Source organism: Cygnus olor, chromosome Z (genome assembly GCF_009769625.2).
Source record: "Cygnus olor isolate bCygOlo1 chromosome Z, bCygOlo1.pri.v2, whole genome shotgun sequence".
In the NCBI taxonomy this organism is placed as follows: Eukaryota; Metazoa; Chordata; class Aves; order Anseriformes; family Anatidae; genus Cygnus; species Cygnus olor.
The window spans coordinates 15,156,236-15,181,738 of record NC_049198.1 but is presented as its reverse complement, the minus strand read 5'-3'; the positions used below and the strand labels follow the sequence as shown (position 1 = coordinate 15,181,738).

Genomic DNA, 25,503 nt, shown 5'->3' with positions numbered 1-25,503 from the left:
CGGGCGGCAGTTTTTTCAGCTGCTTCACCCTTGCTCCTGCTGTATTCGACAACATCGGCTACTCCCCCCCAACACCTTCTGCGCCGTGTGTTTACGCCTGTTTTTATCAACATCCCCCCCCAAGGTTTTCTCCCCGAGGACCACACACACCGAGATGCATAACCGAGCGGAAAAAGTTGGGCTTTGGTCGCTGCCGGTCTTTTTGCGGGGAGGAAAAAAGGCGCTGCCCGCCGCTCCGTCCCCGCGGGGGGGGAGCCCCCCGGGGCAGCCCCCTGCCCGCTCGCCGCCCGGCCGCTACTCACCGGCCGCTCACAAACTTCCCCCGACTCGCCCCTCCGCCGCCGCCGCCGCCGCCGCCCGCCCCGCCTCGGGCGCCATCGGCCCCACCGGGGCACGGCGGCGCCGGCGGGCACGGCGCTGCCTCGGCCGGGCCGGTGCCGACTCGCGGGGAGGGAGCGGAGCCGCCCGCAGCCGCGCTGAGCGCCGCCGCCCTCGTCCTTCCCCCCCCCCCTCCCCGGAGGGCGGGCGGGCAGAGCGGGGCCGCCCCTCACCGTCGCCGGGCCGGGACTCACTTTGCTGCCCCCCCTCCGCCTGCCCTCAGCGGCTTCTTCCTCTTCCTCCTCCTCCTCCTCGTCTTCGTCTTCCCCCTGCCATGGCCGCGACAGCCCGCCGGCCGTCAGCCGCGGGGGGGACGAGGCGAGGGAGCGGGGCCGGCGGCGGGCGGGGGGGGCATGGCCGCGGGGAGGGGCCGGCGGCGGGGCCCCGGCAGCGGCGATGGCCGCCGGGGCGCTGAGGAGAGGCGAGGCGAGGCGAGGAGCGGGGCCGTGCGGCTCCGTCTAGGGGAGGAGGCGGCACACTGCAGCGCGTCCTGACGGAGGGCACGGCGGGAGGGTGGACGGGGACCCCGCACCCCTACCGCCACCGCCACTGCTGCCGCCGCTGCCACTACAGCCACCGCAGCCACCTCAGGGTGCCCCGCGGCCTGAACCCGGCCGCCTCCCGGGTTTGGGCTGGGGAAGGCGGCAAACCCCTCAGGCAGCCCTCAGTGCTGCCTGAGGGGTGCCTCAGTGCCTTCCTCCACCCATCATGTGGCACAGGATGGGAGCTGTAGGGACATCGTAGCTCGCCCTTGTTCCCTGCTGTGGTGCGATGGGCACGAACACTTGTGTCTCCACATGGAAGTTGTTGGGTTACAGGGGCCAGGTGTGGTGCTGTTCCTGGCAGCCCACGCTGCCCGAGTCAGCACTGCCCTTGTTCTTGCACCGGTGCTCATGTGTCTGATACTGCTTGGCTTTGGGGAGCTGGTGTGTCTCAAAATCTGACCTGCGAATAAGAAGTGTGCCCAGGTGGCCAAAAAGGCCAACAGCATCCTGGCTTGTATCAGGAATAGTCCAGCCAGCAGGAGCAGTGAGGTGATCGTCCCCCTGTACTCTGCTCTGGTGAGGCCGCACCTCGAGTGCTGTGTTCAGTTTCGGGTCCCTCAGTACAAGAAGGACATCGAGGCCCTGGACCATGTCCAGAGAAGGGCTACGAAGCTGGTGAAGGGCCTGGAGCACAAGTCCTGTGAGGAGCGGCTGAGGAACTGGGGTTGTTTAGTCTGGGGAAGAGGAGGCTGAGGGGAGACCTTATTGCTCTCTACAGCTGCCTGAAAGGAAGCTGTGGGGAGCTGGGGGTTGGCGTCTTCTCACAGGTAACTAGTGATAGGACCGGAGGGAATGGCCTCAAGTTGCACCAGGGGAGGTTCAGGTTGGAAATGAGGAGACATTTCTTCTCAGAAAGAGCAGTCAGGCATTGGAACGGGTTGCCCATGGAAGTGGTGGAGTCACCGTCGCTGAGGGTGCTTAAGGAAAGGTTGGACATGGTACCTAGGGGCATGGTTTAGTGGGTGACATTGGTGGTAGGGGGATGGTTGGACCAGGTGATCTTGGAGGTCTTTTCCAACCTTTATGATTCTATGATAAATGATCAGTCCTCAGGCAAGCTCTCCCTTCAGGCTGTCTCTCTGTTCATCTCATGTAAGTGCCAGACCAAATGAGAGGGCAAAAATACACAGCTGGGGCAGAATGGGCAGTGAGGTGTGACCTCATTGATTTTGGGTTGGCGTAAGGGAATTGAAATCTAACATGTCAATAACTAACTGCCAGAAGTCTCACAGGGGCTTTAAACTAAGTGCTTTCAGGGCATGAAGACACATCTTCCTTATTCCTACATCAGAACCATCTACTGCCTTTCCCTCACTTCAAAAATCATGGAAACAGAACTCTGTATTTTCTCAAGAGTCTCAAGTGATAGAATAGCTTGTCCATTAACACACATGCAATGGACACAGTTTCAATTCTTACCACTGGTTAGGGGATTCACATCAGCATCTCCCAAGAGATGCTTGTGCTGCCAAGCCCGTGGTCGTTCCAGAGGCCTTTCATTCTTATTTCCTGCTGCTGAAGCTATGGGAGAGTGTAATTAGTAACTCATGGGGTTAGAAACTGCAATCACAAACCTGATCCTGACCCTGTAGTTTTGTGGTTTGGAGCACTCTGTTAGAAAAGGCAGAGTTGTATTCCAGCTCTAGAGATGTTTATGGTGTTTAGCACAACATTCTTGTACCATAATGAGAACATATCTCAGATTATTGCAAACTATGTCAGCCCAGTAGCAGTGATAGCTGAGTATCTAAAAGAGCAGACAGAGGAACCAGGGAAAATACTTTACTGCTCCCTCCTTGTATGTACAAATAAGCATAGATAATTATAAATCAGTAGACTTCTATATTACTGATTTATGCCTTCCTGCAGTTACTTTGTACTAGATAATGTTTTTTAATGCTTCATATGGCAAGTGGTTTAGTTTCACAGGGATTTACGTCAAGCACAGTTCACTGCCAGCCAGACCAGATTTAGGCAAAAGCAGCCTAAGTAATTTTCAGTCGGCAGGCTTATTGGGATGTGGGTAGGGCTGGGAGGTCAGGAGACACATAAGAGTGTAGGTAAGTGCTGTTTTGGGGTCCTGGCTTGTGATAGCAAAGGGGCTTTGCAGGGTTGGAGGTCATCAGTACACAGGTAGGAGAGGTTTGAACATTTGTGAAATAAATTAGCTAAAGATGGAAGACAAGAGAATTTGACTTTTTTTTTTTTTTTTTAATAATTAAGACTTCGCCCATAAATTAAGCTTCAAGTCTCCACACTGTCTACAGCTAGTCCTGAAGCTGCAAAACACAATGGTGTGCATGTTACATTTCTGTAGGATAAACATCTTGAATTTTCTTCATTGCTTCAGTAAAACAAAGTAGTATAATACATGGTCAGTGATCTTATTGAAAAAAGTCTGATTTTATTTTAATTATTTTTAATAACTGTTATACTCAGTTTCAGTGAAGGATTTAGGGGCTTCTGTGATTCACTTATTCTGTTCTGCTAGCTTGTGGTTGTATTTTAATCATTACCAGAAATTAGTTTCAGAACGTGTACCTTACAGAGCACAAATCTTAAGTTTAGCCCTACAACAATGTAGGAATAGATAATGTTCTTTATATATCCATTAGGAAACACATGCCTCTTTAACTACATATAATTTCACATATGCCTATGTATGTCACTGTTTTTCCCCCTCCCCCTTCATTTATGGTGTATTATCACTCATCCAGATCCTCTCCAAACCCCTTAGCAAGCCTGGAAAATTAAGTCTGACTAGCATACACTTGATAAAAGATACCTGAATGTTGACCATTTATTCTGACATTTTGTTTTTCTGCAAAATATCCAACAGTACCAACGTCAGCTAACATAAGTATTCTCTTCTCTATACACTCAGTGTCCACTTCAATCCTTTCCAAAGAGTAGTGTTGAATGTCATCTCCATTCTGAACATGATGCTATGGAACCAGGCACAGCAGAAAAAAAAATGATGACTGAATCTGGTTGTGCTTTCTATTTATGTTACTGTATAATGCAATGTTTATCAACAGGATGTCAAATGGGATTCTAACAACTCAGCTCATAGTTCTTCATCTGGAAGAGGTTCCTTCACTTTAAAGTGACTACAGCTAGTGCTCCTTAGATGAGGATTGGCAGTACTTCTGCAAGACTATCTGTGAACGCTTATTGTAAGTGCTGGCTTAAGTCTGTGCTTGTACAGTGTAAGAGTAGCTATGTCATTAAAGTCTGTCACAGGTGGAGTTACACTGGTCAAACTCTGGCTGCTTGGTTTAGCAGGCGATAACATCCTATAGATAGAAAAAGCTTCATTAGTGCATACATACATTTCTAAAACAGTGTAAAGGGCTCCACATGTAGGGTCCGTGCTAGAAAAAGGGGCTTCTTTAGCTGGTGCAGTTTATGCTGGAAGGAAATAGTGACTTTTTTGCTGCTGGGCATTTTGCCAATAGGCTATTGCAACACGCACTCTTAATTGATATTTCTCTGCTTGCTGAGAGGCTCTGAGGGCTAGTGTGAATAGTTCAAAATTCCATTCTGCATGCAGTTTAAGTGACTATGAATGTGTTTCTCTTGCGTGAGGAACTACTTATATTAATGAGAAAAACAGTTTTTATTTTTCAAAACTGCATGAGAAACTGTAGGAGACTGAAATTAAATACAGACATTGTTCATATTCCACATTCTTACCCACAGCTTAAGTCTGTGTTTTTATCTATTTTCTTTGCTCTGACAGCAAAGATCTTGGAGGATCTCAGGAGGTCCCTTGTCACACCTCCACACAAGGCAGGGCCAGTGAAGAGGTCAGACCTGGTTGCTCTGGGCTTTACCCACTTGGGTTTCCAAGGATGGAGCGTGCTCAACATCTTGGGGCAACCTGTTTCACTGCTGCTCTGTCCTCACCTTTTCCTTTTCCCTCCAGTCTGAATCTTCCCCTGTCAACTTATGCCCACCATCTCTTGTCCTGCTGCCTTGCACAGCTGTGAAGAGCCTGGCTCCATCTTCTCAGTGAACTGCTCACTGAGGTAGGGGTAAGCTGCTCTGAGGTGCCCCCAAAACCGTTCCTTCTTCAGGTTGAAGCAGCCCCATCCATCAAGCTGCCCTTGCAAGGTGGTTGCTCCAGCCCCTGTGCATCCTGGTGGCCCTCTGCTAGGCTCACTTTATTTTGGCAATGTCTCTCTTGGATGGACAGGTGGCAAAGCCGTATGCAGTTCTTGGGATGTCCTCTCATGGGTGCCAAATGAAGGGGGATAAACATTTCTTACAATCTTCTGGCTGTGCTCACCTTCTCAGAGCTTGTAGTGCTGTTGCTCTTAACTGCTGCCACAGCAGCTGGCAGGACACTTGGATGGACCATCAAGTCCACCAGGTCCCTTTCAGCAGGACTGCTCCCGACACAGTCAGTCCTCAGCTTGTATCACCGTTTGGGCTTCTTTCTTCCCAGGGCAGCATTTTCGCATTTGTCCAGGCAGAATTTCATACAGTTCCCATCAGGCCATTCCTCCAGCCTGTCTAGGTCCTGCAGCTGGAAGACAGCCCTGCACTTGAGTGCACTGACTGGTCTCTCCAGTTTGGTGTTATCTGCAGGCTCGATGAGAGTGCACATTACCTCCTCCAGGTCATTGGTATAGACATTAAGCAGGAAAGGTACCATAGATCCTGTGAGACTCCACTGTTACTGGCCTCCAGGCATAAGGACTATGGATCTGTATTTTTTCAGTAATATAACATCTTTCTCCACTTAATGTCCACTGATCTTATTTGGATGGTAAGGGAAAAATGGGGGACATAAGAGGAACAGGTTAGTATTGTAGAGTGAGATAGAGACTGGTTCACATAAATGTTTGTTTACCCAACCACCCATTATATATTGACTTCAGAAAAAAAAAAAAAAGTCTACTTGTGCTGTGTGAAACTTAACTGATAATCTCAATATGGAGTAAATCAATCTCCTAAGCACACAGTATGTGTTCCATGGAGCTTTCTGTTTATAGGATAGGTGCAAGTCAAATTTCTGTTCGGTAGGTAGGTTATGGCCTCCTCTCTTCTCACTTCACTGTCTTCATGTTCTCTATTAATCCAAGATACAAGAATAACTGAAATAAGAGAAGCATACTTTTAATCTAAACCTACATCATAAATGGAATTGCAGAAAAAGTTTTGTTACGGCACACTACCACTTACCGCAAAAAGGAAACCACACTAATAAGAGGCATATCCCAGCCATGATCAGACTTGTACCCAGAGCGGTACCAAAAGCACAGTGCTAGCTGTATGCAAAAGTAAAAACAATGTTTAATAGCAGCTCTGCTCTCAGCCTCTGGATATGTGGAAAATTTTAGGTTGTGGGTTGTCTGGGTTACTTCCGTTAAAGCTACAGAGCAAAGCTCCCCCGAGTACTTTGTATTAAAGCAGAATAATTACATAGCCAACAAATATCTGAAACAGAATTTTCTTTCTTTTTTTTTTTTAAACAAAACAACAAAAAACAACAACAACAAAAAACAACTAACCTCCAAGGAATCAATGTGAACATGCATGCAGGAGAGAAAGGCACAGGCGAAGTGAGAAAGGAAAATGAAAGAACACCCTGCTGCAGCATGCAGCCTCTTGCTCTCTCTTTCTGCTGTTTCTAAGGCATCTATCATGCCATTATCTACAGCTAATATAAACTGGAGACCTAGCAGACTCTGTAATGAATATATTGACTTTCTGGTACTCTGTGAAAAGAAAAGTGACGATGTAAGTATTTTGCTTGTTTTGTTTGTGAAGAAGGGAGATGGAGGAGAGTGGAAGTGAAGGTTTTGATTCACCCAATATATTCAGAGCCCTTTTTGGAAGGCAAGGAATTTCACACCCGGTGTCCTAGCCCACTTTCAGCACTAAGCAGTCTATCCTGCACCCTATCTGTACATTAGCCAGAAGAATTGCTGCAAATGAACAATGACAAACATTAGTTATTTTTAAGAGAAATAATGTCTAAATCACAAACGTGCAGACAGCTATGCTCCAGAATACAGTGGGTGTCCAGAGATATCTTTATGTTCAGGGATGGCTATCTCAGCCTTGGTGAACAAAATGCATTTTAGTGCTAACTACACATCCCAGTTCAATGTGTAGGGGCTCTAGGCATCTCACTCTGGGACCCGCTTACCTTGATTGCCCAAGACAGGTGTTCACCGAAGTGCTAAAGGGGATCTGATCTGTTGAGTTTGAGGTACTATCTCATATCTTCTACCACCCTCTGTGTATCTGAGACACCCTATGGTACCTAACATAACCCAAAATGTCTGTTGCAGTTGCCTGAATTCCATCCTTAGTCTTCTCAGTGCTTGCTGGATGTTGTGAACCAGGCACATATGCAAAACTGGACTCCAGAGCCTGAGACCACTTCCTACATCTATGAGTCTACACTGGCTTCCATTTCTTTCTGCTAACAGTACAAGTTTAGGCATCCAATGAAGCTTCTGCCTAAAATACTAGTCTCTGAAGTGTCTCAAAAGTTTAAACACATTAAACAAGATTGTCTTGGATTGTTTTCCTCTACTTAGCTTACTAAATTCTGGCATGTTAAAGTCCTGTCTGGTTTGCTTTTCAAAGAATTTTGCATTTTATTGCTCAGAACATGCACTCATTGTCTGCCCACATTTTATGAGCATTTTCCTATAACTCTTGTTACATATTCCACCCCTTCCACAAGTTCTTTTGTCAGATTTAGGTGGAAAGGAGAGAATTTCAAGCAGAGACTGTATCTGGTTGATCAGGATACTCAAATTCACTTTAAGCTAAGCAGTAGCGTTACCATGCAAAAAGCAACAGACAAGAATTTGACCAAGGTCACAGTGTATAAAGCAGGAAATTTAAATTTCGTGGGGTAGTTGAAGAATGAGAATGAAACCACAGAAAACATTGTTTGTTGTTTTCATAAGGCTGTTAGTTCCTGGAACAGTAGCACCCTTCAATTTAAAATGCAGCTTAAAGTCCATAATTGACAGCTCTTAAGTGTACGTGATGGCAAGGAATTCAAGTCGGTCTGATAGAGTATGTATTGTTGTCTTTTGTGCAGAACTGATAGGCTTACTATTAAGGATGACATGAACCTTCTGAACAGCATGTGTTTTCTGTTTGTTTGTTTTTCTTTTTCACATCAAGTGACCATTCTGAGAAAAATCTAACATCAGTAGAGGAAAATCTTGTTGATATTATTCTGTTAAAGTGTCATTTAAATGCTCTAAAAATAATTGTCTTTGAAAACAGAATCTTGTTTATATACACAAAGTTCATAATAATAAGTGAGATAGCACTTTGACTCTTCCAAAAGGCAACATTCATTCACGTGCTTCCCACCCCTATCCTGTAGTACTTCACCATCTAATCAGGTGTAAAACCCGGACCCGCTGGTCTTCAGTTCCTGGGATCATCCCAAAAATTGTTTTTTGCAGATGGGATTACACTTATTTCTTCAGAAATCTTAATTGCACCATAACTACCTTGCAATCAAAATGCAGATCTCTGGACTGCGTCTCTTTTGCTTGAAAAATCTCTGTCCTACTTCTTCAAGGTCCTCCCATGGACTTCCATTCAACTTGTAAAAAATGGTTTGGCTGTTCATCCACAGGATCTGATGTCCTTTAGCCCTCAACCACTGCCTGGGTGAAATTGTTGCATAAGATTATTTTAAACTTGTTTCATCTTGCGTGCTTGCACTTTGATGATTCTCAGTACAAATAACTGTACTGAAGGGCAGTGAGGGCAAGAATCAGCTGATAAAGGAATGACCTCAGGAGTCATCCAGTTCAGAATGTCCAGCCTTTCTGATTAATGGATCTGCATAACAATGTTTTGATTTGGACAGAAGCCATGGGATGCATACCGTGTGCCTTGGAGAGGCCAAGGACCAGGAGTCATATGAGCAACAATTTTCTTATGGGACTACAGAGTTCCATCATGGGATGGGGCCAAGCTGAATATAAAGCAGGGTTCCAGGAAAATAGGTGATTTCAGTCTAAATAAGATCTGATGACTACTATTTTTCATAGATGGAGACTCAGATCCAGCCGTAGCTCCCATACCAGAGCAGACTATCTGCTCATCATGTTCTTGGAATGCTTCACATTTCATCACTTTGACATGGTAACATTTGGATTGTTGTTGAGCCAAGTGCAGTTGAAACCTACAGGTGACCTACTCCTGATGTGCATACCAGAGCAAGATTAATTGTCCCTACCTAATTCTTCATACTTACTTGACTAATTTTTCTAAGAAGTCTCAGTGGTAAAGACCTCCCTACCTACCAAAGCCACCTATATCAGACCTCCACAAATTTACAATTAGAATGTTTTCCCACATGCCTAACCCTTTTTCTTACTACAATTTAAATTCCTGAATTCTTCTATCCACAGTAGAAACTGTGGTCATTATTTCCAAGCTCTTCTTCTTTTACCTCCCCCCTCCCTTTTTTTTTTTTAAGGCACCTATTTTTGTCCTTTTCCAGTCTTAGACATCCATCTTTCATGAATTCTCAAGTTATAGATAATCTGATTACTTCACCTAATTCTTAAAATATACCAGGTCGTGGTCTATCTGGTCAGGCTGACTTGAGAACATTTTGTCACTCTCTCTCATTCTCTTTTTACCCTGTTTTAGATTGAATTCTTAACCCTTTGTCATGAATGTTAATTATGCTAGTCATGTGCATGCAGCTCACATGCAAAAGAGGTTTTAAATACTCTAAACATTGTTGGATCATCAATTTACATGTCATCGCCTTACACCCTTTCCTCTGAGAGACAGGAAAAACAAGTAGTGTTTTCCTTGCTGTTCCTTATTATTAACGCACCTTAACTTTTGAGGACTTTTGTAATTGTATATGGGTTTTGTGCCTGTTTTTCTGATTGTTTTTTATACACGTGCTCTTATTTATAAGCTTTAGAATTTGATCTGATTTCCACTTACACATGCAACTTTGTGAGCTTGAGGTCAGTTAAAAGCTTCTGGCTTACCTGAATTCATCTCTCATTACTTTTCCCCTTTGATAGGGATAGCTTGTGCTTCCTGCCACAAGAAATGATTTACATTTTCCTTTCACTTTGTTATTGACTTGAGTGGATAGAAGTTTGCCTGCTTGAAGTCCATGGTTTTCTTGTTTTCTGTATTTTCCTTTCTGAGGACTGTGAACTCTGTAATTTCATAGGCATTGTCTCCAAGTTGCCTTTCATCATCAGATTCTCAAACAATTACCCTTTACTGGTAAGAACCACATCTAGAAGAGCCTCTTGTCTGTCTGTTTTTTCTACTGCACCAGAAATGGTGACCAGTGCTTTTCCATTTAGAGCTTGCTAATCAATCTGTCCTGATGTTTTCCATTCCTAACAGTCCTTTGGACAGCTAAAGTCTCTGACTCTCTAGCCCCGTGCATTGAATAATTTGTCATATGGCTCACAAAAAAAGGCTTCCACAGCAGACATTTTCAGATGAGGTGTTTGGACTAGCAATGGTAGCAGTCATGTTTCACTGTTACACAGATCCTTTCTCTGAGTCTGACTTTTTCTCACCTCTGGAATTCAGGACCCGTGCAGAGCTGTATCCTTTAATAGTAAAGAGCCCTATTATGTGAATTATCATGCTCATAAGCCTATGCTTTGCCAACATTTTTTTTTGTTTTATTTTGTTTTTGTGGTTGTGGTTTAGGTTTCCCTGGTCCTTGTATTACTTCCCACATTTCCTTATACTTTTTACTTGGCTTGTCACAATCCTTCTACCTCCATGCATTATTTTTTTTTTTAAAGTATTTTAAAATCTGCTTTATGTACTTGAAATGATCACATACATACAGAGTGACATATATAAAATTAAATCTAGGCATGTTACTTTCTGTTCTTTCCTGAAGTTTATGATTTTTTTTGTTTTTTATTTAAGGATTTGTATATTTTTGATCAAATGAACAAAAATAATATGAAAAAAACAAACAGGGTAATCAGCTTTCGTAATCCAACTTCTATGCCAGTTGCATGTTTCTGTTCTCTGTGGTGGTGGTGTAGTCAAATCGTTGTTGTTTTTTTTTTTTTAATTGTTATTGACTTGAGACCAATACACTTTAGACAGCAGCCCTGAAGTCATTTGCAAATACCATTTAAATGGCTTCAACACAGTGTCAGTGATATTTACCTAGTGTGAGTTTTATTTATTTCTTTTAAAACGAAACAGCTCTAACACCTATGTGAGGCACCAGCAGACATGTCCTTTCCAGTTCCCTTTAACAGCACTCGATAACATTCCATCGATCCTGACACTTGTAAACAGATGCTTAGATATCCAGCCAGCCGAAACCTCTGACACAGACCACATCTAGAAATAGCTTGTACAGAAATAATCCCGTAAGTCAGTTGACACAGCCAAGAGGAGGGCCCTGTAGCATTGAGGGACTTGTGCTCCTTGCATGTGCACTGCATAGTAAGAATCCCACCTACTTCCACCCCAGTGATCGTGTTCATGACTTCATGTGTACTATTATACGCTCACTACACAAGAAGTTTGCATGCACTTCCTTTCAAAAGGAACTGTCACAGAACTGCCATTTCCCATTTTCATAAATTTGTTTACTTTGACAAAGCAGTTTTCAGCTGTTACCCCCGCCACAAGACGACGTGAGGAGGAGGCCAGCAGCTGTGTCTCTGTCCCACACCGAGGGCACAGGGTTAAAGTTCTGTTTGTCTCTGCCTTCCCCCGCAGATCAATCTATGCCTGGCTAAATTGTCTGTACAGATGTGCTGCTGGAATATTTCATTTGGGTTCTTGATGCTTAAATTAAAATATGAAAGAAGCCACTAATATTCCCGAAGGCAGAGAACTTCACAGGAAGTTTGTAATTCTGGAAGCCTATCACATGATAAAGCGTAGCTTCTGTAATTTGCAGAACATAGACAGTTTTGTACACCATACAGAAAAAAACGAAAAAATCAGCACCAAGGTTTCATAGTTGCCTGAAGGACTGGAACCTCCAACTTCTCTCCATCTATCTGTTGTGGAGAAAGCATGAGTAGCATACAGCTGAGTAGGATGAGTTGGGGCAGGCAGGACAAGAATTACAACAGTAAGATTACTGTCTTTTCATATGTGCGTATATATCAGTGGTTCCAATAAAATACTGTTGTAGCCATAAATCTACTCACATGTTGGGACTGACTCATTTTTTCCCCCAGATGTGCCAGTTTTAGTGAAGTTTATAGAGACAGCAAGAACAGAGATGGAAGGAAAGTTTTGAATAATTGTCAAAAAAGCGAAACAGACACGTTTCCCAACCCATAGAATGAGATACATAGCCTACACACACCCTGACAGATGGGTAACATGAGGTGCAAGCACACCATTGACTCTCAACTGCTTAGTCACGTGGAAAAGAGGGAAGGATGCAGTTAAGGTGCAGGGGTTAGTCCACTATTTCCAGCTACTGTGTCATCCAAACATCTCGAACTTTTTCAAACTCCATATTAAGCAACACAGGGTTGAGTTTTGGGGCATCAGAACTTGGGTTCTCTAGTAGTTACACATGTTCTTCTCATTTCAACCTGAAGACATTCATGGCCTGCAAAAGTCCACTTTTTGTGTATCAAAACTGTCCTTTACCTGAAATTACTCACCTTCTCCCTAGTGCTTCTCCCAGGCATATTAATAGTTACCTTATTGCTTTTTTTTCCCCTCAGCTTTCACTTTGTTTTTCATCAAACTGCTTTAGTCCCCTCTCAGGGAAGAGGCTGCTGCAATAGCTATAGCAGGAGATTTCCCCATTTGGGCTTTGAACTTCATTTTTCTAATAATCCAATTGCTGAGCTGACCGAACACTTTGAAACTTCTGAGAATTCTCTGAATTTCTAAGAATGTCATTCAAAATCTGCCCATGTGAGCATCAGTTGTCACCTCAGTTTTGCTGCTGAGGACCCAAGCCTAAAACTTTTCTTTTTCTTTTCTTTTTTTTTTTTTTTTGGGGGGGGGCGGTGACACACCCCACATGCTTTGCTCCCATATATTGGATTTGGCTGCTCTGGAATCACAAAACCTGAAATCCCAGCCGCAGGATGTCAGCCCCTGGTGTGGTCAGTCTGCTGAAACTTGTGTGTGTGGGGAAAGCACCCACCCATTCGGGGAGGCTCCCAGCAACTCAGCTCAGTTCTGCTGAAGCATCACGGAGCCTGCAGGTTTCATATCACATGTTCCAGGGTTCAGTGAATTGTTCCTTTTGTCCTCTTAATACTTCTAATCTCTGTACAAAATCCCTTATCTGATCCATCTTTCTGTCAATTTTGGTCCTTTAGAGCAGGCCACAGTCACTGCAGTGCTTGATAGAGCTGGCAGTTGTTGGAGGAAGAGAGGCCACGCCACACAGCACACAAAACAGGCCTTGGAGGCCCTGACAGGAGGATGGGGATGTATGTACCACAATTCAATGAGCAGCACTGACAAAGCTGTGTGCAGTCATCAGTTCTGTACTCCCTTTTCATCTTGTACTCAATCCCATCCTCTCCGCTTTAACACAAATATTTTTCCCACATTGCTAAACAAAACAGGGCGGGGTGATGAGTTCACTTACTGGGGCCTAAAATCATCCACATCATTTAACACACTCCTTGGCATAGTTTTGGCCTGAGTCAGTAAGTCCTAAATAACACCAGGGAGAAACACTTGCTAGAAACTGGTCCCAGTAGACAACGAGGAGCTGACTAAGCCACCAGGGCTGGCACGTTTCTCTTACGCTGTCCTCCAGCACTATCCCAGCAGCTGAATCCCCAGGTATGCAGCATAGTACATGTCAGGGGTATGCAACAAATGCCCTCACTTTCTTACTATGAAAACACTGGTCTGGCAGACTGAAACTTGAGCCTTCACACAATTTTAACCACCACACAGAAAGAGTCATTATGCTATACAAATGCTGGATGGGGGCCCAGAGGAAACCCATTACCAAAAGCTATGTCGTGTGGGCATTGCCCATCTGCGACCAGTTCTGTTTCACTTAGTTGTACAGATATAGCTATGGTCATCTTCCTTCTTGGGCTGTCTTTAATTAACTTCCATAATTTAAAACTCAGAGTGAAAATAACTTTTTTTTTTTTTTTTAGTTATTATACTATATCCAAACATCTACCAGTTGCCTGTCTCCGTAACTCAAGCAAAAGCTTGCTTTGAGCCAGTGCACTCAGCTTTTAAGTGGTGCTTCGTGTAAGGTTCTGACAGTTCTCCCAGATGGTGTCCTCCAGCCACAACTCTCCTACCCCCACTCCTGACACAGATTTTGGAAATCACAGTTCAGAAGTACACAGTTGGAATTAAAAGTACTGGTGCAGCTGTCCTCATTGTCTTCAATTACCCCTTTCAGCTGCTGCATCCTATATCAGGCCTAGCTTTCTGGAAGTCTGTTCCGTGTAAAAGGAAAACATTAATGTTTATTTATATTAACATTATTTGCAAACCTTTGCCAGCATTCTCAGATCCCACCTCTCCTTCCCTACTTTCAGCTGCACAGCTCTGCTGCACTTCAGCTTAATATTCTCAGGGAGGCTGAGGCTCCTTGTGATAGTTCCCAGACCCCTCCTGTAATCAAACTATAAATTCCAAAGACTTGTTGGAGGAATGTCTCTTATCTGGTCACTGATCTGATTATTTGTCTCTGCACCCATGACAGCAATACCTTGTACTCCTGTGCTGTTTTATCAGAAGTCAGTTAAGTTCTTCCCTATTGCATGGGAGGGGGAGGGAGAGGAATTATCTTCCTTTTCCATTTTTCAAGGATTTTTTTTAAAATTTATTTTTCTTTTCCTCAAGCCTCTTAAAGATACAGGTTTGAAAGATTCATCTGAATAAGTATGTTAGAGGAGAAGAGACAGCGAAGATATTAGTCAGAAACAAAGATTTAAGGCTATTTTGAATTGTCTTGTTCATTCATATCGTTGAAATAAAAGCTGTGAATTCTTAAAGCAAGTAGATAGTGTTCTGAACTGTGCTGTTTAATATATTTACTGCTTATTATCTGACTAGCTTAAATAAGGGACACAGCCCAGGACCTGACCATTCACATACTAATGAGATCTTTGCTAACCACAGCAACTGCGGGAAGAAATGCAACACCTGAATTCAAGCAGAAAGGTCACTACATGAAGGTGTAACACCAAGCACTGAGACACTTACTTAATGAGGTAGATAATCGCAGGGCTCATTGTTTGGCAATGTTTTCCCTTTCTACAGTCTACTGGGCTCTCTTCTGAGCACCACCTCAAACACAGGACCCAGTGTCTGATAATCAAAACAGGGCTGAGAACTGTAGCAAGCAACAGAATCACATATCAATGTGGCTAGAAGAAAAAGAAATAAAAACTTTTGACAATTTCATTCATGTAATAGCTGTCAAGTTTCCTCAGCAATTTTGGTCATGAAGTATTCAAACAGAAGAGCTAGGTTTATGAGTATACAACAATATTATATACAGCTGAGTTTAATCCTCATCTGTTCCCATTGGGTGGTAATTGTCACACTCATTTTTCCAGCAAAATGAAGACCATGATTGTTATTAGAGAAGTAAAAGTTGATGCTACTGGGAATATTTATCATTACAATAAACTAAAAATAAATAAATATTGCTGTTAAACAGTGCTTTGATTAATAGCAAAATGAGCTAATGAGTGCAGTTAGTTATAGTTTCACTGTTTGTTTCCTCTTGCTGTTTTATTCATAGACCTTGTGTTTTTGCTAAAAAGGGAATGATAAACAGCTGCAGAGTGTCCTGGGTCACAAACTGAAATGGCCTCTTTCAAGGCATGCGAAGCTGATAAAACTGCAGAACCAAGTCTAAATCAAAATCCAGTGTTGGCAGGCTAAGTCTGAAGTATATTCACATGCTCATTTTTGACCTAACTACATTTGATTACAACAGATGAGAATGATTTGGTTCTTACTGATAGCAGTAGAGCAGATGTACAGAATCTCTTAGTCCTTTCTCCTGCTATAATAACCTCGATCATCTTCATGTTGCTCAGAGAATAGGGTTAATTTGCCTGTGAGTAAGGATGATCACTTTTCCTCCCTATATATTTCCTAGACCCTTAGCAACATTCAAAAGTGTGCCACTCGTCCTTTAAGTGTTTAATCACTGCACTCCAAAGTACAAGTTTGGCGTGATCATTATATTTCGTCACACATTTAATATTAAGTTCTCATTTGTCTTCTCTACAGAAGTTTTTGGTTTCTTCTGCCTCCAAATGCTGCCAGCTCAGGTCGTGGTTACTACCTCTTCTACCTCCACCAAATACTTAAGTATCTGCAAATATCATGGAAGTCCTTCTGGACATTAGGATTGAAAGTTTCCTTTGCTATGTTGATTTCTCTCTTACTGCCTTTCAACTCTTAATGTGTCCAGCTGTTTTTCTCTCTATCCCTAAATTGTCTCTGATACTTCCTTATTAAAAAAGATTTCCTCCAAGTTCCCATAACCTAGCATAACAATACATTTTTTAATGCCTTAAACTATTCAGAGAAGTGTTTTATTTATTTGTGCAAATGTTAGCTATTTAAGAGTGTTCTGGGCATTTGTAGGCAGCCAAGAGAGCAGAGCAGCTTACTTCTACATGGAGCTTTCATTATCTGTTTTTAAACTAAGCTAGCATCCTTGTGAAGGATAAAGCTCCCCTCTTCTGCTTCAAAGACAGAACCCAAGAAATTTTTATTGAAAATGACATGTAGCTCAGAAGAACATAACTGAAATGTTGCTCTAACCATGAGAGTAATCATTCTTTTCCCTGCTCTATTTTGTAAGCAACAGGAATTGACCCTACCGCTAGATCGAAGCAAACTGAGGTCTTACAACTGGTTAAACAAGGAGTTCAGAGCAGTTACACACCTGTAAATTTTGGAAGCAGAGAGTAGCAAGACTTGCTAAAGTTATGCCATAACCTGAGAATCCTGTGCGCGGGGACAAAGAGGATGTTGGTCCTCTCCTGATAATCTGTGCTATTCCATAACATTCTGTTTATTTCACAATAAGCTAATGAGTCTCATGTGTTGCAGCTTTTATCCCAGAGCTACTTAATTCATTGGTCTGGCAAGTATACTGTTTGCTGGAATAGTAAATACCAGCAGAGCTCCAAATTCAGCAGAGTTCATGGCATGACCTCTGATTATAGTCACAGCAGAGACTGGGAGTAGCATGGGGACATCTCTGCCAGACTCTGCCTTGTGATCTGCGTAACCGAAGGTCATTTAAATAAGGGCCTTGTCCCTCCAAGTAGCCTCTTGTTGATTATCTCCCTGTTTTTCCCTACCAGAAACTACTACACATGATGGGTCCACAGCATCTCTGACAGTTACTGTAAGGGAATGGTGATGAAAACAGCGCTTTCCCCTGGCAAGGCAGAATGCCTCAGAAGGACCACTGCTTAACCTTAACATAAACTTTGAATTTGGCTATCAGCTCTGGTGGTTCAGTTCACCCTTCATCCTTTCCCAAGGGTTAAGTAACCAGGGAGATGTGTCCTATGACATTCATGCTCCACATTGCCACTAACAGCATTTTTCTGTAGCCAGTTATAGTTCATCAGCATCTGAGCTCCAGGAGAATTATGGAGTTTCATGGCAAGATGCTGCCATTCAGATCCCCATTGCTCTGCCATTACAGAATAGGTTTCCTTCCTCCCTGACAAAATAGAGCGTTGAAGCCCCCATGGTGAGGAAAAGCCCTGGATCAAGATTCATTGCCCATTCTGCTTTAGCTCCTGAAAATTAACACAACAGTCTATAGTAGAAATCCTATACTCAGCTTGAAAAAACAGCAAGAAAACAATCCAAAGCAAAACCCATAATCCACCAAAGAAGCCTACACCAGCATAAAAGTGATAGTTTTCTGATGATAATTTTATTATAAAAACACTCATCTCTAGTAAATATGCAGAATACCCTTCTCTTCTATTCCCAGAGATAAAATATATTATTGGGGGTGGGGGAGAGGAGTTAATATGTGACTTGCTTTGATTAAGCTTCTAAGCTTTGAGCACTTATTTCCTAGAAAATACTTAAAGGCCACATTCCCTCCAGATTCCTCTAAGAGGGCCCTTTGCTGTCAGGCTGTTACGCTGGGATGTGCTTGTTGTGGTAGTGAAGAGCTGTTGTTTGCTCTACAGTAACTCTTGCTTTCTACTCAGCTCGCTTACTCATTGCTCATTGTTGTAAACTCTCCTTAGTGCTTAAGATCAGCTGGTGCCTCTGTTTGCTTTCCTTTTTAGCATGCTGCTTGAATCCATCTTCCTTTCAGAGCTCTGCTCATCCCTGAGCAGAAATAGGATCTCAGTTCTTCTCTAGCTGAAGGAATTACTGTCCTTCCAGCATGTATCTTCAATCATCACAAATGCCTACAAGAAATTCTAGAAGCACAGGCCAAGCCAAACTCCATTTTCTATCACACAGTTACCCTGACACAGTAAGTTTCCTGACCATTTTTATTGTGAAGTCTCCATAATGTGGTCTGTCTCCAGCACTGACACAGCTGTAGTGTCAAAGTGCAAATGCCTTACATTCTTCAATGCAGTTATCCTCGGAATATATTTCTGATACAGCAAAGTGTTTTATCTCTCTTTGTAGATGGGGAATTGAGGACTCCAGAGGGTGAATCTCAAAGAGGTTCATTTTCTGAACATGCTTATCTATCCCCACTGCCTGTGGGGACACCCTTTTAATAACAGCAGAGACTAGAATATCTAAACATGAGTTAGATCCTATCCTCAATTTGTCACTGAAGATCACAGGGGAAGTAGTTAGCAATTCAGGAAATTGAGCATAAGTATTTTGTAACCTACAATATCACCAAAAGTGTTGGATAACTTTTCCTATTAGTATTTGCACCTTCTTTTTGTGCGGGAAGAAAAAAAAAAAGCAAAAATCAGGGGATAAAAAAAGTAAGAGTGAGGGGAAAAAAAGTCCTTGGTTTCAAGAAGCAGCTGTCATTTTCGTAATCTGAAGAAAGATGTCTTTTCCCCTCCATGTATTTGTAAGAGACTGGGGAGGTGCATCTAACTCCAAAGTAAGTTAGAGGGACAATCAATGAACCATTTGAGGAAATAAAAAAAAAAAAAAGAGGATTCTAATTTTGCCTTTTTTTTTTCCCTTTTTTACAATTGGTTGGGCTCCAAGCTAATAAGAAGGACTTGGTAATGATAGGCAGCTACTCCCACTGCACTGCCATTATAAAAATCAATGGCTAACTGGAAATGGAGAAATAAATATATAGAGAGACAAAATTTGTAAAGACAAACTGACCCTCTAACTTCAGACAGGGACTATATGTTGAAGTTGCATCTCTTGGAGCACACCTTGACAACTGATCACATTTATCATCAACAAGAGACAATATTTGTCATTCAAATTATACCACAGTGTAAGCTGAAACTAGACCATAAACCATTTTGGGGTACAGCAGTAATTTTCAAGATTTAACCATTTTTTCCTGAGATGGATTTCAACAGGACAGAGGGAAGCAGATGTTCTCAGGCTCTTCTGCAAATACCATCAATCCAAAATACAGTGGTACACTGATATTTCTCCTTTGCAGGTGCTCATGTTGAGTACTGCTACTCTGATAAACAGTAGAGTTCAAAGCACAGAATACAACTACCTCTTCTCAATACATTCAGTATATAAACCTCATCTGGAACAGACAAAGTTGTTTGCAAGAGAAAGCACTTGGCTGAGTGTTGCAATGTTTGGCATTTGGGTTTCTATTGGATGGTACACACATGAAAGGTCTTTATAATTGGTTAAAAACATGACAGTTGGTTAAGTTTATTTTAGGACATCTATCCCAAGGGCTTTTGACAGAAAGAAAAAAAAATACCCACGCTCTGGATAAGTTAAAAGTTCATTTCAAGTCAGACTCAGATGTCATGTATATTGAAGCTACAGGAAAATAAAATTTAGATTGTTCCTATAATCGAAACCTATAAAGTTTTGAGTACCTTGTCTTATAGTCAGTGAAATTTATCTTCACTAATCAACTACGGAACTTTCCCCCTCCCCCACCATTTGAAGATCTTTTAGCAGTTTTCTGCTTACAACTAGTTGCTAGAAAGATTCTATGTGAGGACAACCATTTATATATATTTCAAGGTCTTTATTTATTTATTTATTTTTGCAGAGGAAGGGCAGCAGGCCCATCACTTCTGCCATCTTAAAAGTTCAGATGGCCATACTTCAGTGTCCTGTGCAGAGAGAATTCCCTACAAGGATGTCAAGTACAAAAGGGCCACTAAGAGCATGTGGGAAAAACCCTCAAGAAACGAAGATTTTTTTTTCATCTAATGCTTGCTTCAACTAGCTGAAAAGACCCCAAAGGAACGCAGTTTGAAGGAGATATTTCTTGAGGATGTTAATTTTGTTATTTAATTGTGTATTCTTGTGGTGGGTAGAAGGATTACCTGGCCTCTAGTGAATGAAAGAAAGTTCACTGTGAGCCATCCCAGGGGCTGAGGGAAGATGGTCCATGCTTTCCTGGTTATGGAACTGTAGGAAGTGGTTGCATGGTGCTGCAGAGACTCCTAATTGCAGCTTCCCACTACAATCCATATGGGACTAGGTCTACCACACATCTGCCTCTTGCTGGCAAATCATACCTCTACCTTCCCCCACCCCCTTCTAATGATCCACCTTCTAATCAGCTTAATTAGGCATGCCACTTATCATCGTAGCATCTGAATCCTTAGAGCTGGATGAAATATAGCTCAAGTGGCTGGACTACCAGCCTCTGTGCTGCCCCCCAGTATGGTCAGGTGCAAGGAGTACTCAGCAAGGATGCAGTCCTCTCCAGTTACCTTCCAAGAGAAGAAAACCTTTTTGGAAAGAAGCGTTTTGCTAGGAAAGATGGCATTTAGATCAAAGTGAGAGAATGTTAGTAACGTTCTCCTGTTAGTGCTCCTTGGCAATGAAGGGCCTGTTAATAGAAACCCCTTATTCCCATGTCATTCTGTCATTGTAGCCTCAATCTGCCTATGCACTCCTCCACCGTTTCTTTTTGAAATGCACATGCTACAGTCTGCATATGACTTACTTTAGCAACTGCTCCTCTTCATTTTGGCTCTTGGTGCTCTTATTCATCCCTGTGCCGTCTCCCTCTGACACAATAACCTCCCATCTCCTGTCAGCCTGGTTCCCACTACTGCAAACTCACTCCACTGTTCATAAAGCCTCATCATTCCTTAAAGCCTGTACATCTACAGCTCACACTAGATTCCCACATCATTGGGCTCCTGGTACTCCCACTTGCAATTTTAGAATATGCCTTTTTCCTCCCAAGATGAACACAGCATTGCAAGAACAGAAACTTTTCCTTGGACTTGGAAACTTTGCCTTAGGAACAACAGGCAGTGAGCTTTCTCTCTTACTCTCATATAATTCTAGATCTAGCTGTTCCCAGAACAGAAAAAGCATGTTCTTGAGGTTTGAAATGCACTCACAGATGCTAACTTTCAGTTACTTATCTCCCCTTACACTGATGCTACTGTGGAGTACAGAGTGGAAGTAAACTGCTGCAAGAAGCATATACAGACACACGTTCATACTACCAGGTTAACATGATGTAAGGCAGGAACCCCCCTTTCATTATCTTGAGATAAAGTGGCTTTTATCTTGCAGGAATTTCCATTGCCTCCATCAACACTGTTAGGGTGGGAGGAATAAGCCTTGTGCACCTAGTAGCAGGGACACAAATAGCAAGGATTTGTCATGAATGAGGAGATGAACAGTCATTCCCAATGCTGCCTTTTGTTATCTTCACACGCGTGCTCCAAGGAGTGTTCACTAAATACACTGTTCATTTGAATCAGTTTTAATCTTGACCACCATTACTACTACACCCCATATTGCTTTCTTATTTCAAAACTTCATTCCCACCTCCCCAGCATGCTTCTGTAGCTTTCCAGTGGGATATCCAAGTGAGGTGCATTTGCAGAATCACACAGAATCATCTAGGTTGGAAGAGACCTCCAAGATCACCTAGTCCAACCTCTGACCTAACAATAACAAGTCCTCCACTAAACCATATCACTAAGCTCTACATCTGAACGTCTTTTAAAGACCTCCAGGGATGGTGACTCAACCACTTCCCCGTGCAGCCCATTCCAATGCCTAACAACCCTTTCAGTAAAGAAGTTCTTCCTAATATCCAACCTAAACCTCCCCTGGCACAACTTTAGCCCATTCCCCCTCGTCCTGTCACCAGGCACATGGGAGAATAGACCAACCCCCACCTCGCTACAGCCTCCTTTAAGGTACCTGTAGAGAGTGATAAGGTTGCCCCTGAGCCTCCTCTTCTCCAGGCTGAACAATCCCTCAGCCGCTCCTCGTAAGACTTGTTCTCCAGACCCCTCACCAGCTTCGTTGCCCTTCTCTGGACTTGCTCGAGCACCTCCATGTCCTTCTTGTAGCGAGGGGCCCAAAACTGAACACAGTACTCGAGGTGCGGCCTCACCAGAGCCGAGTACAGGGGGACAATCACCTCCCTAGACCTGCTGGCCACACTGCTTCTTATACAAGCCAGGATGCTGTTGGCCTTCTTGGCCACCTGAGCACACTGCTGGCTCATATTCAGCCGACTACCAACCAGTACTCCCAGGTCCTTCTCTGCCAGGCAGCTTTCCAGCCACTCATCTCCCAGCCTGTAGCTCTGCTTGGGGTTGTTGTGCCCCAGATGCAGGACCCGGCACTTGGCCTTGTTGAACTTCATACAGTTGGCCTCAGCCCATCCATCCAGCCTATCCAGATCCTCCTGCAGAGCCTTCCTACGCTCGAGCAGATTGACACATGCACCTAACTTGGTGTCATCTGCAAACTTACTGAGGGTGCACTAGATCTCCTCATCCAGATCATCGATAAAGATTTACCATCAAACTCACCCATAGTGGTCTGGACTTACTTATATAAATAATGATCCTGTGAACCAGGAAAGCTTGTAGAGGGGTGATAACAAAAAAAAAAAAAAAACATAAAAAGCCATAAATTAGTATTTCAAAAGAATTATTTAACCATTCTATCAAAGATAAATTTATTTCCCTGTCAGATTAATTCAGCTATGGGTCAATTTAGTAGGCATCATGCATTTATTTCAAAATACCTCTGATTTTTTCATGTACATTTGACTAACTGGTTTCCAGCCTGCAAGATAAGATCCAGTTCCCACCAGCCATAAAACGTTTACACTGATTTCAGCGGAGCTGGATCCAGCCACAAAACCACACAGCCAGGAAAGCACTTAAAAATACAGGGGAAAGTACTACAGAGCCAAATACAGCTCAACCCAATGCTATATGCTGTAACTCCACAGATCTTCTCTAAGAATAAGTGCAAAGGGAGGAAAATTCTGTTAAAGTACAATACAGTAAGAGTTTCTAAAAATGTAGAGTAATAGTTCAGCATGGGAAGTGTTGCACTGCTCACATAGTCACTCAGGTTTAGATCATTAAAAGATAAAAAAGAGTTTGAAAGAAAGATAAAAAAGAGTTTGAAGTTCATGGCTGCCTAGACAGTAGCAATCACAACCTGATTATGTTCATTAACACCTTAAATAAATAAGTATAAGTTCTACCACTTTCTTCTTGAAACTTAGAATTACCTGTGATTTAAGCCACCCACTCAGAAACCTAGGGAATAAAGGCACAAGGCTATGAGGAGTCCCTTCACAGGTCAAAGAGCTTTGAATAAACAAGACTTTAATGAAAGGACAAAGAAATACTATTAAACAATAAATCAGTAAAAAAATAAAAAAAATCTGCATAAGGAGCTACAAGCCAGAAAGATTACTAACCTTCTCACAAGTCCAGGAAAGCAGTCCAAATGTAGGCTAACCTCCTTAGCAAATCTAAGAAGCACAAGGCAGCTTTTGTTATTTGTATGGCTGCTCTTCAGCTCCACCGCAGCTCTTGCTGCCTCCCTACCCATGGCTGTCATTACCACAGCACTTCCCCAGCCGTTGAAAATCCTCAACACGTGAGCTCATTTAGGCCATCCAAGAGGTTACTCTAGTGCTTCACTCTTACAGAGAATACAAACATACTCTTTACTTCAAAAAAAGGAAAGCACTGACCATGATTTTTTCTTGTCTCAAGCTCTTTCACCTTATCATTGTTGCCTGCAGCCAGGGTAGCATTTGCCTGTGAGAATATTTGTGAAAGCTTTAATTTCTGTAAATTTCCAGAGATGTTGCAGTCCCACAGTCACTTCAGCTTCATCATTTATTTGTTCTCTAATAAAAGTATCCTGAGGTACTACAAGTTGGGCATTGTTGGGGCATAACCATTGTTTGATGCCTCTGCTCACTTTCCCTCCTTGTTAGCAGATGCTGACAGAAGATTCTTCTCTGAGGTCCCTGACCCCATCAAGTACTTTGGTAGCTCTGAAATAATTGTACTTTTGTTACTTTGAACTGAACAGAAGCTCAAGAAAGGAGAACAGTGAGCTGAAACAGTCAAATTTTTTTCAACATTCCATTTTGTTCCAACATTAACTTTCAGATAATTATTTCTGAAGTTATTTTCTCGGTAATAGAACAGGAGGACATAGCTGTGATTTGATCTCCATTCTGCTAGATACCAAAAAACACATGCAGCATCTGTTTTCGACTAGTTTGATTGCTTGATACACAGCACGTATACACAAGAGCCCAAATGTCTATAACAGCCTGCAGAGAAATGTGGGATGGTGATTCGTAGCACCACCTAAATTAGGTACCTAAATTCAGATTATGTAGCCACACCTATAGAATAATCTACTGATCAAAGAGGAAGGGGTGCCGCATGCCCTTTGTGCATGGAGTATAGCTATTTGGAGAGAATGTGGTGCAAAGAAGCACCCGTGTCTTTTCCAGGAAACAAATAGGCTTTATTAGCTCTAGTTTACCAGAAATTCTCCTTGACCTTGTCTGGCTTGCACAGAGCCACTCCAATGCTTTTCTGTACCATCCGTGGTGCTCTGGGTGGGCGTGCTGCCTCTGCCATAGTACAATGCAGAACCCGGCATGTTCCCAGGTGCTGCATTCAAGGAAGTACATCCTCCTAAAAGCCCCAAGGTCAGGTAAAATAAGTAGAATCACTTAATGAATCTTCAAAGGAAAAAGTACATGGAAGCAGATGTTCTCTACAGGAGCCAGTCCTGTCCCTTGAGATCAGGTTCAGTATTACCTTTGAAATGCACCTCAAAGTGTATTCACATTGCTCTCCTTGGTTCCTGGATTTGCTGGACTCAACACAGTACTGAGCACAGCCAGGTCCAGGCATTTGTATGGACTTGCATCAAACCTAGCAAGCTTCTGGGACTCAGGAGGTCTTGTAAGGGAGGGGTGAGGTGGGTTATATGTCTGCACTATACTCCCCAGCAGTCCTGGTCTCCAAAATAACCGTAGGCACCTGAACAGGCTTGCTGGAAAACAGACTCTATCTCCCAGGGTTTTTTTGTTTGTTTGTTTTTTCTTTTCTGCATGATAGTGAAAAAGGAAAAGGAGAAAGGACATGAAAGTTGAAGTACTGTATCTGTCAGACATGTCCCATGAGAAAAG

At 42.9% G+C, this 25,503-nt stretch overlaps 1 protein-coding gene and 1 long non-coding RNA gene across 3 annotated transcripts in view; both read right to left on the bottom strand.

Moving 5' to 3' along the window:
* Positions 1–783, bottom strand: part of GHR (growth hormone receptor) — a 138,860-nt gene extending 138,077 nt beyond the window's left edge. The window contains exon 1 of one of the 2 annotated variants that reach the window (XM_040540091.1): positions 573–783. The gene's annotated coding sequence lies outside the window, so the exon portion shown is untranslated. Of the gene's footprint in view, positions 1–302; positions 425–572 lie in introns of those variants that run through there. The other variant, XM_040540093.1, reaches the window with a different exon arrangement.
* Positions 784–3,631: 2,848 nt separating this feature from the next.
* On the bottom strand, positions 3,632–23,875 carry LOC121061371. The gene is made up of 3 exons (XR_005815062.1): positions 23,758–23,875; positions 5,846–6,025; positions 3,632–5,538 (listed from the first exon to the last, which is right to left on the bottom strand). It is a non-coding gene; the product is annotated as an uncharacterized LOC121061371 (long non-coding RNA).
* Positions 23,876–25,503: the final 1,628 nt, after the last annotated feature.